General features: G+C 41.7%; 1 pseudogene; it reads right to left on the reverse strand.

Moving 5' to 3' along the window:
- Nucleotide 1: 1 nt before the first annotated feature.
- On the reverse strand, nt 2-5,902 carry LOC109906192 (pentraxin fusion protein-like; annotated as a pseudogene).
- Nucleotides 5,903-16,637: the final 10,735 nt, after the last annotated feature.

The raw sequence follows: 16,637 nt of genomic DNA on the forward strand, positions 1-16,637 counted from the left end.
TCCAGGCTGATCCATTAGAACCACTGTCTACAGTGTTGATCAGTCTGTTCATATCCTCCATGTTGTCTATGGTGGCCAGGTCAGTGTACTTATCTCTGCAGTAGGCTTGTGCTTCAGTCCAGTTCTTGCCCATGTTCACAAAGTGATACTCATGAGCAAGGCATGAGGAGAGAGTGTAGAGCCCTGTAGAGAAGTCTATTATCTCATTCATATTTTCACTGTAGTGTCTATGTGAAGAACGTTATCGACATATTGGTTCACCCAGTGAGGACAATTAAACCTGCAGTAGCAGTGGTTTAACAGTTAGCTTTGGGAGTGACCCGGGTTGTTCAGTCGCACACTTTAACGCTGCGCATACGTCTGTGCACAGCCCTGTCCCCGATGCGAATTTGATAAATACTCGAAGACTACGCCTCGCATCTTTGAACTCACTTGATGATCTTACAATGTTCAATGAAAATGAAGCTTGCAATTGTGCTTTCTGCCACGGTGCTCTCCATGCAGTGTGACGCAAGCATAAAAAGCTGGTAACTTTTCAACCAGCATACCTCTCCATATAAATGTTTCTACCAAACAAATGATGATATTTTCTAAAACTACTGTAGCCTATAGATATCCGTTCCAGCGCAATATGTGAAAATACTTGTAAATGGAAAATTCTGCCAGATAAATGTTGTAAATCTGGATTTAAAAACAAAACCTTAATAAAGACACTGACCAGAGAGAAACAGGACCAGCACCTTCTTGTCCATGACATAATAACAGACCTATTGTACCTACAGACCAAAGGTGAATACATTTAAAACATGATTGTTTTCATCCTCATCACCCTTAAAATATGATACATTTTATGAATTATGTGGTTATCACTTTTGTAAAGAAAACCTGCTAGCTTTCCTCTGTACTGGTGAAATGTCCTTACCTGATGTAGTTCTGTGGAGTCTGTTCATCTGAACCTCTCTCTGAATGGAGCACTGTCTAGAATCCCTGTCAGAATAAAGTTGTTGACAGTACACCTATTCATCACTTTGTTTATTCTATTTTATAGTGCTTAAAGAACACGTCACTGTACCACCAGTTTACAATAGAGATAATCAAATGAGTAATGAATATGACAGACCTCTTGTACCTACAGACCAAAGGTGAATACATGATACTCGAATTGTCATTGTAGTCATCCTCATCATTAGTGGCTTAGTACCAATATCGATAATGATATGGTTTGACATCGATATGAGAAAGTTATATTGTGATATCGGTTTATCCTTGCTGTTGAGCTACACTATTATGTAAAATAGCATACATGACTGTTCCCACTGGCACAGAACCCTCACAGTGACTCCACTTAACAAAGATAACTGCATTCTGATGGGCCTTCATCTGGCTTCCCATCATATTCTAACTGGTTGGGAAGCTTAGAACATTCACAACTGGTCCATCAGGCAATCAGAAAGCAGTTTTCTGAGCTTCACAAAGCCGTGAAAGTGAAGTCCACACAGTTGCAATGTAATTAATTCATACAACTGACAACAACTGACAAGGATATTCCATACCAGTGCCCATCACTAATCGTCATCACCAGCAGTAGAATCACCACCATCACCACCATCACCACCAACAGTAGAATCACCATCACCAGTAGAATCATCTGGTGATTCACTAGAATCACTACTGCAGCATAAACACTGGAGGCTGAGACAGGAGGGGTCGGGAGACGGTGGTGTTGGCATTCTTCAGCTTGCAAGCCTCCCCCTTTTCCCACCAAACATAGTGATGGTCATTATGGCCAAACAGTTCCATTTTTGTTTCATCAGACCAGGGGACATTTCTCCAAAAAGTAGGATCTTTGTCCCCATGTGCAGTTGCAAAAAGTAGTCTGGCTTTTTTTATGGCGGTTTTGGAGCAGTGGCTTCTTCCTTGCTGAGCGGCCTTTCAGGTTATGTCGATATAGGACTCATTTAATGTGGACATAGATACTTTTGTACCTCCAGCATCTTCACAAGGTCCTTTGCTGTTGTTCTGGGATTGATTCGCACTTTTCGCACCAAAGTACATTTCTCTAGGAGACAGAAAGCGTTTCCTTCCTGAGCGGTATGACAGCTGCATGGTCCCATTGTGTTTATTCTTGCGTACTATTGTTTGTACAGATGAATGTGGTACCTTCAGGCATTTGGAAATGGCTCCCAAGGATGAACCAGACTTGTGGAGGTCTATAATTTTCTTTATGAGGTCTTGGCTGATTTCTTTGGATTTTCCCATGATGTCAAGCAAAGAGGCACTGAGTTTGAGGGTTGGCCTTGAAATACATCCACAGGTACAGCTCCAATTGACTCAAATGATGTCAATTAGCCTATCAGAAGCTTCTAAAGCCATGACATCATTTTCTGGAATTTTCCAAGCTGTCAACTTAGTGTATGTAAACTTCTGACCCACTGGAATTGTGATACAGTGAATTATAAGTGAAATAATCTGTCTGTAAACATTTGTTGAAAAAATTACTTGTGTCATGTACAAAGTTGATGTCCTAACCAACTTGCCAAAACTATAGTTTGTTAACAAGACACTTGTTGAGTGGTTGAATAGCAAGTTAATGACTCCAACCTAAGTGTATGTAAACTTCCGACTTGAACTGCAACCCAGGCATCTATTTCCTTAATGCACACATTTGCATAGTTAATTGTTTAATTCCAGTATTTTAATAAATTTCCTGCACTAATGTGTTATCATTTACACACTGTCACATTTCTTTTGTATCAGAATGCCTCTATTAAAAACAATCCTTAACAGAATAATTAGAGAGAGTTGAGAGAGTTGCGGGGGATGAGAGAAGGGGGGTGGGGGGTGAGTGAAGGAGGGGTGAGATAAGGGATGGGGAGGATGGGTGAACAGAGAGTGAAGGAGGGGTGAGAGAAGGGGGGTGTGGGGATAGAGAGAAGGGGGGTAAGGGGAAGAGGGGGAGAGAGAGAAGGGGGTGGTGGAGAGAGCAAATTACATTATTTTACAGAGGTTGGGTGGGGGGACAGAGTGGAGGGGTGAGAGAGATGGAGAGGGGGTTGGGGAGAGAGAGGGGGTGGGGGTGGGGAAGAGAGCAAGAGACATTACTATTTTACAGAGAGCAACATACATGACTATTGTATTACAGTACAATGTTATTTATTCTATTTCACTACTCACCTGGGGTTGCTGATGCTGTTGTTCTCCAGTGAGTTACCGATACGAATCTCAGCACCATCAAGCCTCTCAGGAACAACATCTCCTCTGTTGGTGATGTTGACAGCTGTCACTCTGTACAGATCCAGCAGGTCCACTCTCCACCAGGGGTTGGTCTCCTGTTCAGTGTGGGTGCAGGATCCTAGGTGATAGTTTGATTCTGTTCTCATCAATGGCATTGTGAGCCTGGCCATCCCAATTCAGTGATGACCGGCTGGCCACTCCTTTCAAAGCGACATTAACTACAGGGACAGAGAAAAATGTTTTAATACAGAAATTACATTTGACATGTTTAGAAGATGGGGGAGTAGGGTCTGAAATAAGAGTTCAAGAATTCAGTTATTATTACAATCTCTATACAAGGTATAAATACAACATTAAAAGTGTGACTGCAGAAGCAAGTCACACTAATAAGAATATGACAGAAATCTAGAGTGATGTTCCTGTTAGCAAGCACATTACTTATACTTCCAGAACATTGATGTTCTGATATATAAGCGTAACGTAAATGTTACTTGAGGATGAATGTGAAGAGTGATGACAGTTACAGATGATTACCTGCAGGAGTGCCATATACTTCCACCTCACACAGAGTGAGAATCTTGTTCTGTTCCAGGGATGACCACAACAACATAGTGACCGTCCATCTCATTACACTGGAAGGTGTAGGTCTCTCCTGCTGGGATGTTGGAGATGACATCACATCTGAAAGAGAGAGAGAGGGAGAGAGGGGGAATGAGGACTGTACAATGTACCATAGAGAATACAGTCATTCTGTTAAATATATAACCGCTGAATAGCTACAGAAGCATGGATCAAGACCAATGTATCCAATCTCCTTCAAGACTGGACATAAAAATGTACTGATGTCTATTTGTCACCTGGAGTTGTTGATGCCGTTGTAATACAGACACAGAACAGCTCCAGAAGAATGAAGAATGAAGATCATATCTGAACACCGACAAGAGAATAAATAAATATGTACAAATGTCTACAGTATGTGTCACCTGGGGTTGTTGATGCTGTTGTTCTCCAGTGAGTTACCGATATGGATCTCAGCACCATCAAGCCTCTCAGGAACAACATCTCCTCTGTTGGTGATGTTGACAGCTGTCACTCTGTACACATCCAGCAGGTCCACTCTCCACCAAGGGTTGGTGTTAAATGCAGTGCTGCTGCAGGATCCACCATAGTTATAGTTAAAGTTGTGGTTTCCATCGATGAGTTTACTTGGACTATTTTCCCAATTAAAAAGGGAAGACTGAGCAGCTACTCCTCTCAATGCCACGTTGTCTGTTTGAGTGACAGAGACAGATATAATACACAGGTTTATTCATGCAAACCGTAGCCATACATTTTGCAACTGAAAACGTTTGACAGGTCAGTTCAGATTTGTCCCTCCCTGTTTCGGCCATTTTGTTCCGTTTGGTTCCTAGTGAATACACCTCAAATATATAGAAATACCCCCTGCACACACACCTGCTCCAACATTATCAAATGTAATTAGTAACTGAACAAAATGTATTATTAGGCCTAGGTTCTGTCAGTGGCCAGTTAATTAATTGATTAGTTGATTTGGTTTGTTTGTTTTTGTCTGTTTGTCTGCTTTATTAAAAATGCATTTACCTATCTGCATGGTGACCCTCCAAAAGAGTAGGAAGATCCCTGTAAAACAACAATATTATGAATGAATAATATTAGGAATTTGTCATAGAGAATAATATTGTGAATATACTTTAACATTACATGACAAATTGTGTAACATGCTATAGGGTAATGCTGATCATTAGAGATCTCTGACTTTTAGATGGAAGGGTTGGGGTCAACTCAATTTCCATTTCAGTCAATTCAGGAAGTACACTTAAATTTGAATGATCTTTTCAATTCTGATTGGTTCATTTGAAAGCTACAGGACTTGTCTTTTTGCAAATGGAACTAAAATCTTCCTGCTGACAATGTCATAAGAATCTCTTAGAGTTTAACAGGTTAATTGGAATGTGGTTTATGCTCTGATTTGACAGGAACTGAAATAGAATTGACCCTAACCCTTGTAGGGATTTAGTTCTCACCAGAGACAGGGATAGCTCTCCTACTCCACTCCATGGATCTGGGATGTAGCAACATATTCATCAGTCAATATGAATTAATAACATTAAACATTTCCCCCTTTTAATTATCTTTTAATATGATCTATTTCTGGACATCCAACACCTGCCATGTATAGGGTGTGGATGTACTATTCTTGTCCTTTCAGCATTTCCATGTCACACATACCACAACAACAATAACCTTTAAATAATGTGATAATAATCTATTTATTTACTTATATCATCATTCTTTTTATAGTATTAGCCAAGGTTTTCAATAATAAAACAGTATATCCAAATATAAGATTAACATACCTGTATTGACAGGGCTATCTTGTCCTCCAGTGAATTCTTCGCTCCTCTCAGTGTGTCAATGGTGTATTGGAGGCGAAGTCAGGTGCAGGAGAGCAAAGTACAATGAACAGGCGCACTTTTATTATAGTTCCAAAAACGAGAGCACTCCATAAATCAAACATGCTCATAAAATTTTACATAAAAGTAAAGCGCAGAACATGAAACAATTACACACAAATGGATATATGAAAAATGGAGCGGGGATGGCTAGAAAGCCGGTGACGTCGATCTCCGAACGCCGCCCGAACAAGGAGAGGAGCCGACTTCAGCGGAAGTCGTGACACAGTGTGTGTGATGGATCTTCTTCTCGTTCTCTTATTATTCCCTATGTCCGGACAACATTCAAACCTGGGTCATGTTCATTAGGAAAAACAGCTGAAAAAATGTAGCAACTTTATGCAAAGGTGATTCAAAAAAAGTGTTTGTTATTGGATAAGATCAGGTAGTAACTCACTCACTGTTTCAATCTGGTTTCTTTCAGTTGGTGCCTTATGAATACAACCCTGTATTAGCCAATCAATGGGAAGGTAAGGTAAGGTTTATTTGGTTAGCAGTGGTCCATAGCCCACCATCCAGTGTGTGTTTGTATGTGTGTGTGTGTGTGTGTGCGTGCGTGCTTATGTGTGTGTGTGCATGTGTGGTGTTTCCTGGGGGGATTTGGTTAGCAGTGGTCTGTAGCACACCATCCCGTGTGTATGTGTGTTTGTATGTGTGTGTGTGTAGTTTCCCGGGGGGATTTGGTTAGTAGTCATCCATAGAACCTCATCTACTACCTGAGGTGAAATATGTCAACTGTGGTTTATTTAACAACAGTGCTTTTACTCAAAATACATCTCACTTTAAATCATTACAATCAATTAATCTATTATTCAAATGTATAATGCATATTAAACTTTTAAGTGTATTTATTTGTATTAAAGCTTCTACTTTCAAACATGCACTGTACCTTAGAGGTGATATACACTTGAAGACAGAACCAGACAGATAAACAGAAACATCCATAATAATTTATGAAGTTATATATGCTTTCTCCCAGCAAGAAAGAAAAACATTTATATAAACAGAAATTCAAAATAGATATAATGAACTACATTTATTATAAATTCAGTTCAATCTAAAACTATTTTGTCTCCCTGGAGTGTTTTAGTGCTGGGGTCTCACATGTCCATAACCCACCACCTCAAGAGTGTGTGTGTGAGAGAGTGTCCTTTTCCAGAGACATCAAACCTGACAACATTCTGCTGGACGAACACAGTAAAACGGCTCAGCCAATCATATCTGATTTATGGAATGCTTAGCTAGCCAATGTAATATAAATCAATATGTCATTGAACCAGGTAGGCTAGTTGAGAACAAGTTCTCATTTACAACTGCGACCTGACCAAGATAAAGCACAGCAGTTCAACACATACAACAGAGTTACACATGGAGTAAACAAACATACAGTCAATAATACAGCAGAACAAAGAAAAGTATATATACACTGATGGTTAAACTGTGTATTGTTGTAGGTGGTACAGAATCTGATTCCACCAACATGCACTTCCAACCCAACATGCACAAAGTGAAGGTAAGTCGGCTGAAATATTTACAAGCTGACGGCTGAGGTAGTTAAATTTACAGTAAGCATAGATACATTTACAGTAAGCATAGTATAAACATGAATAGGGTATGGTTTGTGTTATGAGGTTACAGGTGGTTAAAAGTAGCCTGAGGACCACAGAGTGAGTACCTTCCAGACCATGTAATCAACTTAATCTATTCTCTTCTGACTTCTAAAACTCAGGTTATCTGGAGTCATTCCACTGTGCCCTGCTTTGGGGTATTTTTCAGCAGGGCACAGTGGAATGACTCCAGATAACCTGAGTTTTAGAAGTCAGAAGAGAATTTTGGGGGAAGAGGCTCCTTCCGGTTATGGAGGACAATAAGATAGCAGGACAGAAACCAGCAAGGGGTGGCAGGTAGCCTAGTGGTTAGAGCGTTGGACTAGTAACCGAAAGGTTGCAAGATTGAATACCTGAGCTCACGAGGTAAAAATCCATCGTTCTGCCCCTGAACAAGGTAGTTCATTAACCCACTGTTCCTAGGCCGTCATTGAAAATAAGAATTTGTTCTTAACTGACTTGCCTAGTAAAATAAAGGTAAAAAAAAGGTATAAAGTCAAGACTACAACAATAATGACACAGCCAACTCATTCTTCTCTCTGCAGATTCTCAAAACACAATACAAAATCCCCTTGCAAAGGCCTACTATTGACAAGAATTATCTGCTGAAGTCAATGAGCTGGGGCAGGTTTAGACAGTACTTAGAGATGAGGGATGTGATCAGACAGTAGATCTATTGTTGTGTATGGGAATGATTGAGGTGCCATTTCAACACAACAACTCATACTGTGTAAGAACTGCATTCAATAAGACGTTTCACACCTTCTTTAGAAGACCCCCAAAATCAACTTTAACCCTACACTAAACAATACGGTACCCAGTCCCATTCGGTTGACACCTTGACCAACAAGTGTGTGTTGCCCTACGTCCCTTCCACAAAAAGTGTAAAATGATAAGACCCCAACCATGTCTTTCCAGGAGACAGTACCAGCAAATCTTCTGCAAGAGGACCAAACATTTGGTGGTTAAGAAGCCCTACAACCCTTTCGGCAGAGTCCTATCCAGCTGGCCGTTCACCGCGGAAAGTACAAGACCATCGCTATAAGCGCAGAGTCTCAGCTTCCCCAGCCCACGTTTGCCAGTGTACTGAAGCTGGACAAAGGACTATGGCTGTGTTTACACAGGCAGATAAATTCTTAGCTATTTTTCACTAGTTCTTTTGGCCAATCACTTCCGAAAAAGATCTGATTTGATTAAGACCACTTAGCTGAAAAAAAATATCAGAATTGGGATGCCTGTGTAATCACAGCCAGTGTGGCACAGCACAAGGCAGCATTTTCCAAACTTGGTCCTGGGGACCCCAAGGGGTGCAGGTTTGGGTTTTTGCCCTCGCACCACGAGCTGGATGATTTAATGTTTGTTTTTTAATCAGCTGTGTAGTCCCCAGGATCGAGTTTGGGAAAGCCTTGCATTAGACCATGTAGAACATGTACCTAGAGAGCTACCCTCTTGAAGGTTTTAACTACAACCCCAGTTGTAACTCACCTGTTTCAGCTTTTCAACCAGATAATTATTAGAGTCAGGTGTGCTAGATTAGGGTGGAAGTGAAAACCTACAAGACTGTAGTTCTCCAGAAACAGGGTTGGAGAGCCCTGATGTAGAACAACCATAAAATACATTTGGATATTTTCTATCACTCTTTGAAATTAGTGACACTTGGATTCAAAGAATATATGTATATTATCTGTACAGGGCTTTGTAGCATCAAATAGATGCTCGACATTCAGAGTGACAAATAAACAAACATTATTTGGAGATATAAATACAGGAGAATGTACACTATTTAATGCTAACTCAAGAGAACTGGGTATTCAACAACAATGCTACATGCTTAAAGTAACATACTGTCACGTTCTGACCTTAGTTCCTTTTTTATGTCTCTATTTTGGTTTGGTCAGGGCGTGAGTTGGGGTGGGCATTCTAGGTTTTTCATTCTGTTTTGTTCTGTGTGTTGTATTTCTATGTGTTTGGCCTGGTATGGTTCCCACGTACCACGCTGCACCTTGGTCCTCACCTTCGTCAACTCACGACAGCCGTTACAGAACTACCCACCACCAACGGTGGCAGGAGGAAAAGGGAACCAGCAATACAAGGGAATACTGCTGGCAAGAAAGCCCGAGAGGCAGCCCCAAACATTTATTGGGGGAGGCACACGGGGAGATTGGCGGAGTCCGGTAGGAGACCTGAGCCAACTCCCACTGCTTACTGTGGCGAGAGGTTGACCGGGCAGGCACCGTGTTATGCTGTGAAGCGCAAGGTGTCCCCAGTGCACACGCATAACCCGGTGCGCTACATCGCAGCTCCTCGAATCGGCCTGGCTAGAGTGGGCATCGAGCCAGGAGGGATGAAGCAGGCTCAGCGCATCTGATCTCCAGTGCATCTCCTCGTCCAGGGTTATATGGCACCGGCCCTACGGACGGTGTCCCCGGTTCGCCAGCACAGCCCAGTGCGGCCTGTTCCAACTCTCCACACTTGCCGGGCTACAGGGGGTATCCAGCCAGGACAGGTTGTGCAGGCTCGTTGCTCGAGACCTCCAGTGTGCCTCTACGGCCCAGTGCATCCGGTGCCTCGGCCAAGGAGGAGGCCGCCTGTATGTCTCCCCAGCCTGGTGAGTGCCGTGCCTGCTCCTAGAACCAAGTTCCACTCCTGTCCAGAGTCTCCCGCCTGTCCAATGCTGCCAGAGTCTCCCTCTTATTCGGGGCCCGCGGTGAGGGTCCCCCAGTCCAAGGTTGGCGGCGAGGGTCGCCACTCCAGAGGCACCACATAAGTGTGCCAAGACGAAGGTGGAGTGGGGTCTACGTCCCGCACCAGAGCCGCCACCGCGGTGAAATGCCCACACAGACCCTCCCCTATAGTTTCAGGTTTTGCGGCTGGAGTCCGCACCTTTGGGTTCCTTTTCCTTTTCTTTGTCTCTATTTCGGTTTGGTCAGGGCGTGAGTTGGGGTGGGCATTCTAGGTTTTTCATTCTGTGTTTTGTTCTATGTGTTGTATTTCTATGTGTTTGGCCTGGTATGGTTCCTAATCAGAGGCAGCTGTCAATCGTTGTCTCTGATTGAGAACCATACTTAGGTAGCCTGTTCCCACCTGTGTGTGTGGGTAGTTGTTTTCTGTTTTTGTATTCTGTATTCTGTACCAGACAGAACTGTTTCGTTCATTCTCTTTTGTTGTTTTTTCCATTCAGTGTTCAATTGATAATAAAAGATGAACACGTACCACTCTGCACCTTGGTCCTCACCTTCTTCAACCCACGACAGCCGTTACACATACAAAAAACAGTAGTACTATTTCAGTGTGTCCAAGTGTATCTCAGATGTAGAAACAGACTAGTGCAGAGAACTGTAGCTAAAGATTGTTACACCAGATAATGTGATTTACCCAAAGATTTTTGCCGACATCTTGTCAATTTCAAGACTTCTCTCATTGATGTCCACTCCAAAGTGATGAATGTCATGATGACAGAGACCTGTCTCCATCAATGAGTGAAGACTTGAAAGAGACACGATAACGGCGCACATATTGTTGGATTACCTCATTGAGCAAAATAAGTATTAATTTTCATAATGGAACATTTTCTAAATTCAAACGGACCCCCTGCAACTAGACACAGACCTTTTATGAGACTACTGTTTCTCCAAATCGAGGATGAAGACCGCATCGCTAAGGTTGGTAGAACATTCTGTTCTACACATAACAACACCGCTCCAGTAACTCCCAGTAATGGATATCTGGTGTAACATTCTGTAGCTAAGAGAACTAGAGATCAGGAGACGATGGGAGAGCAGTGGTGACTCGTCATTCAGGACACCTGTCTTGTGCCCTGAATGTTTTCTTGTTTTTTATATTGGGGGGGGGGGGGGGGCTTGCCTGTTTTGCATTTTATTTTGGCATTAATATGTGTCACTTATCAGCTTGCAAACAATGTTAAACATATGTATATATATGTAATTGAGTTAATAAAGCCACATATGAACAGGCAGCACCAAAATGCACTGTGATTGGCTCTGTGTTCTGCCTTTAGTAAGGGTAGATAATAAGAATGCGAGCCCTTTGGTTCCTGCCATAGACTTAGGTTAGAAGTGCCCTTCCAAGAAGACTCAAGGTCATTTGCCACAGAAAACATTACGTCAAATCACATATCTACAGTAGCTTCGATTGGACTGATTATGTCAACATCTTACTTTCAAAATCTTAGCTTGTAGTCATCATCATGAATTAAGTAGACTTCCCACTTCTGACACCAATGTAATGAAACAGCAGGGAGCAGGTCTCGAACCCTCAACCTTTTAGCCCAAAGTCCAGCGCGGTATCAACTGTGCCGCAAAAGCATGCTTCAAGCGGCATAGTCGATATCCGTGCATATAAACCCAGGGTATCGTAAGCTGTTAGTAGCCATTACCCTATTAAGGGTAAGGGCTACTAATGTGCCCTACCCTGATAATTTGGTCCCTTTTGTAAGGGCTACTAATGTGCCCTACCCTAATAATTTGGTCCCTTTTGTAAGGGCTACTAATGTGCCCTACCTTAATAATTTGGTCCCTTTTGTAAGGGCTACTAATGTGCCCTACCCTAATAATTTGGTCCCTTTTGTAAGGGCTACTAATGTGCCCTACCCTAATAATTTGGTCCCTTTTGTAAGGGCTACTAATGTGCCCTACCCTAATAATTTGGTCCCTTTTGTAAGGGCTACTAATGTGCCCTACCTTAATAATTTGGTCCCTTTTGTAAGGGCTACTAATGTGCCCTACCCTAATAATTTGGTCCCTTTTGTAAGGGCTACTAATGTGCCCTACCCTAATAATTTGTTCCCTTTTGTAAGGGCTACTAATGTTCCCTACCCTAATAATTTGGTCCCTTTTGTATGGGCTACTAATGTGCCCTACCCTAATAATTTGGTCCCTTTTGTAAGGGCTACTAATGTGCCCTACCCTAATAATTTGGTCCCTTTTGTATGGGCTACTAATATGCCCTACCCTAATAATTTGGTCCCTTTTCCCCTCATAAGTTCGCCTACTGTTCTGACTTGGTGGTGCACATGTAGCCTCTAGCCTATTTTAGAGCTTTCATTGTCTGCTTATATTTCCCCTTTACTTATCTTACTGTTCTAACTTGGTATACAGGGAGAATACTGTATGAACGGCCCATGTTCTGAATTCTGTCGCTGTACATTTCAAAAGTGTTTAACAAAAACACGAGTCTCATCATCAACAGTGAAGAGGCGACTCCGGGATGCTGGCCTTCTAGGCAGAGTTGAAAAGAAAAAACCATATCTCACTGGACAATAAAATGAAAGATTAAGATGGGCAAAAGAACACAGACACTGGACAGAGGAACTCTTCCTAGAAGGCCAGCATCCCGGAGTCACCTCTTCACTGTTGATGTTGAGACTGGTGTTTTGCGGGTGCTATTAAATGGAGCTGCCCGTTGAGGACTTGTGAGACATCTGTTTCTCCAACTAGACACTAATGTACTTGTCCTCCTGCTCAGTTGTGCACCGGGGTCTCCCACCCCTCTTTCTATTCTGGTTAGAGACAGTTTGCGCTGTTCTGTGAAGGGAGTAGTACACAGTGTTGAACCAGATCTTCAGTTTCTTGGTAATTTCTCCCATGGAATAGCCTTAATTTCTCAGAACAAGAATAGGCTGATGAGTTTCAGAAGAAAGTTCTTTGTTTCTGGCCATTTTGAGCCTGTAATCGAACCCACAAATGCTGACGCTCCAGATACTCAACTAGTCTAAAGAAGGCCATTTTTATTGCTTCTTTAACCAGAACAACAGTTTTCAGCTGTGCTAACATAATTGCAAAAGGCTTTTCTAAATGATCAATTAGCCTTTTAAAATTATCAACTTGGATTAGCTAACACAACGTGCCATTGGAACACAGGAGTGATGGTTGCAGATAATGGGCCTCTGTACGCCTATGTAGATATTCCATAAAAATCTGATAATTCCAGCTACAATAGTCATTTACAACATTAACAATGTCTACACTGTATTTCTGATCAATTTGATGTTATTTTAATGAATTTTTTGTTGTTGCTTTTCTTACAAAAACAATGACATTTCTAAGTGACCCCAAACTTTTGAACGGTAGTGTATGTCTAACGAAAAGATGATAGTTCCTGACTGTCTAGCTTACCCGCCTCCTCCCCAGCCATATCAAGTGGACAAAAGATGGTACCCTGATCAATTTCTCATAATACTATATTTTCTATGTCATGGACTCTTGGAAGATTATTCTTGGGGACTAAAAGAGAAATATACAAACAAACTAACTCCTCTGCAATGTTGGATAACTTGCCTATATATTTTGTTTGTAAGTTAAGCTTGCAATAGGCATGTTGTAATTAACGCACAAAAAAGCAAAAAAAGTGAATTTAATTTTTCGATTTCTTAATTAAGAATCTGCCCCTTTTTTCAATGTTCACCTAAAATGACATAGCCAGATCTAATGAAGCAGAAAATCAATAGTTATTTCTGGTGTTTTATCAAAGTTAGCTTGCTAACTGATTGCGTCAGGATAAAAACAGTAGTGGTGAGATTATTTAGTTACACTCATTATTTAGTGGCAGTTGTACATTTTAGTTTTCCAGGAAATGGTGTGACAGAAAGAACACTGCAGTATTAAAAAAGTTATTGCCTAACCTGGCCCTTATCAATGAGTGAATATCCATCGTAAAACAGAAGGTCTCCCCTGGCCCTTATGAATGAATGAATGAATGAATGAATATCAGTTGTAATACAGTAGTTATGGTCTACCCGGGCCCTTATGAGTGAGTTAATATCCGTTGTAATACAGTAGTTATGGTCTACCCGGGCCCTTATGAGTGAGTTAATATCCATTGTAATACAGTAGTTATGGTCTACCCGGGCCCTTATGAGTGAGTTAATATCCATTGTAATACAGTAGTTATGGTCTACCCGGGCCCTTATGAGTGAGTTAATATCCGTTGTAATACAGTAGTTATAGTCTACCCGGGCCCTTATGAGTGAGTTAATATCCGTTGTAATACAGTAGTTATGGTCTACCCGGGTCCTTATGAGTGAGTTAATATCCGTTGTAATACAGTAGTTATGGTCTACCCGGGCCCTTATGAGTGAGTTAATATCCGTTGTAATACAGTAGTTATGGTCTACCCGGGCCCTTATGAGTGAGTTAATATCCGTTGTAATACAGTAGTTATAGTCTACCCGGGTCCTTATGAGTGAGTTAATATCCATTGTAATACAGTAGTTATGGTCTACCCGGGCCCTTATGAGTGAGTTAATATCCGTTGTAATACAGTAGTTATGGTCTACCCGGGCCCTTATGAGTGAGTTAATATCCATTGTAATACAGTAGTTATGGTCTACCCGGGCCCTTATGAGTGAGTTAATATCCATTGTAATACAGTAGTTATGGTCTACCCGGGCCCTTATGAGTGAGTTAATATCCATTGTAATACAGTAGTTATGGTCTACCCGGGCCCTTATGAGTGAGTTAATATCCGTTGTAATAAGGTAGTTATGGTCTACCCGGGCCCTTATGAGTGAGTTAATATCCGTTGTAATACAGTAGTTATGGTCTACCCGGTCCTTATGAGTGAGTTAATATCCGTTGTAATACAGTAGTTATGGTCTACCCGGGCCCTTATGAGTGAGTTAATATCCATTGTAATACAGTAGTTATGGTCTACCCGGGCCCTTATGAGTGAGTTAATATCCGTTGTAATACAGTAGTTATGGTCTACCCGGTCCTTATGAGTGAGTTAATATCCGTTGTAATACAGTAGTTATGGTCTACCCGGGCCCTTATGAGTGAGTTAATATCCAGTGTAATACAGTAGTTATGGTCTACCCGGGCCCTTATGAGTGAGTTAATATCCGTTGTAATACAGTAGTTATGGTCTACCCGGGCCCTTATGAGTGAGTTAATATCCGTTGTAATACAGTAGTTATGGTCTACCCGGGCCCTTATGAGTGAGTTAATATCCGTTGTAATACAGTAGTTATGGTCTACCCGGGCCCTTATGAGTGAGTTAATATCCGTTGTAATACAGTAGTTATGGTCTACCCGGGCCCTTATGAGTGAGTTAATATCCGTTGTAATACAGTAGTTATGGTCTACCCGGGCCCTTATGAGTGAGTTAATATCCGTTGTAATACAGTAGTTATGGTCTACCCGGGCCCTTATGAGTGAGTTAATATCCGTTGTAATACAGTAGTTATGGTCTACCCGGGCCCTTATGAGTGAGTTAATATCCGTTGTAATACAGTAGTTATGGTCTACCCGGGCCCTTATGAGTGAGTTAATATCCGTTGTAATACAGTAGTTATGGTCTACCCGGGCCCTTATGAGTGAGTTAATATCCGTTGTAATACAGTAGTTATGGTCTACCCGGGCCCTTATGAGTGAGTTAATATCCGTTGTAATACAGTAGTTATGGTCTACCCGGGCCCTTATGAGTGAGTTAATATCCGTTGTAATACAGTAGTTATGGTCTACCCGGGCCCTTATGAGTGAGTTAATATCCGTTGTAATACAGTAGTTATGGTCTACCCGGGCCCTTATGAGTGAGTTAATATCCGTTGTAATACAGTAGTTATGGTCTACCCGGGCCCTTATGAGTGAGTTAATATCCGTTGTAATACAGTAGTTATGGTCTACCCGGGCCCTTATGAGTGAGTTAATATCCGTTGTAATACAGTAGTTATGGTCTACCCGGGCCCTTATGAGTGAGAGAATATCCGTTGTAATACAGTAGTTATGGTCTACCCGGGCCCTTATGAGTGAGAGAATATCCGTTGTAATACAGTAGTTATGGTCTACCCGGGCCCTTATGAGTGAGTTAATATCCGTTGTAATACAGTAGTTATGGTCTACCCGGGCCCTTATGAGTGAGTTAATATCCGTTGTAATACAGTAGTTATGGTCTACCAGGGCCCTTATGAGTGAGTTAATATCCGTTGTAATACAGTAGTTATGGTCTACCCGGGCCCTTATGAGTGAGAGAATATCCGTTGTAATACAGTAGTTATGGTCTACCCGGGCCCTTATGAGTGAGAGAATATCCGTTGTAATACAGTAGTTATGGTCTACCCGGGCCCTTATGAGTGAGAGAATATCCGTTGTAATACAGTAGTTATGGTCTACCCGGGCCCTTATGAGTGAGAGAATATCCATTGTAGTCGGAGGTGCATTCAAAGAGCAGTCAAAACACTGATGTTTCTAAGGTTATTGCGTTTATTCATATTCTATAAACTGTTAATACATTAACTTACGTTCTTTGCCAACTCTTTCTCAATGTTTTAACAGGGGAGTACATCCAGTTCTAGAGAATTTATGTC

Source organism: Oncorhynchus kisutch, linkage group LG16, assembly GCF_002021735.2.
Source record: "Oncorhynchus kisutch isolate 150728-3 linkage group LG16, Okis_V2, whole genome shotgun sequence".
Taxonomy (NCBI): Eukaryota; Metazoa; Chordata; class Actinopteri; order Salmoniformes; family Salmonidae; genus Oncorhynchus; species Oncorhynchus kisutch.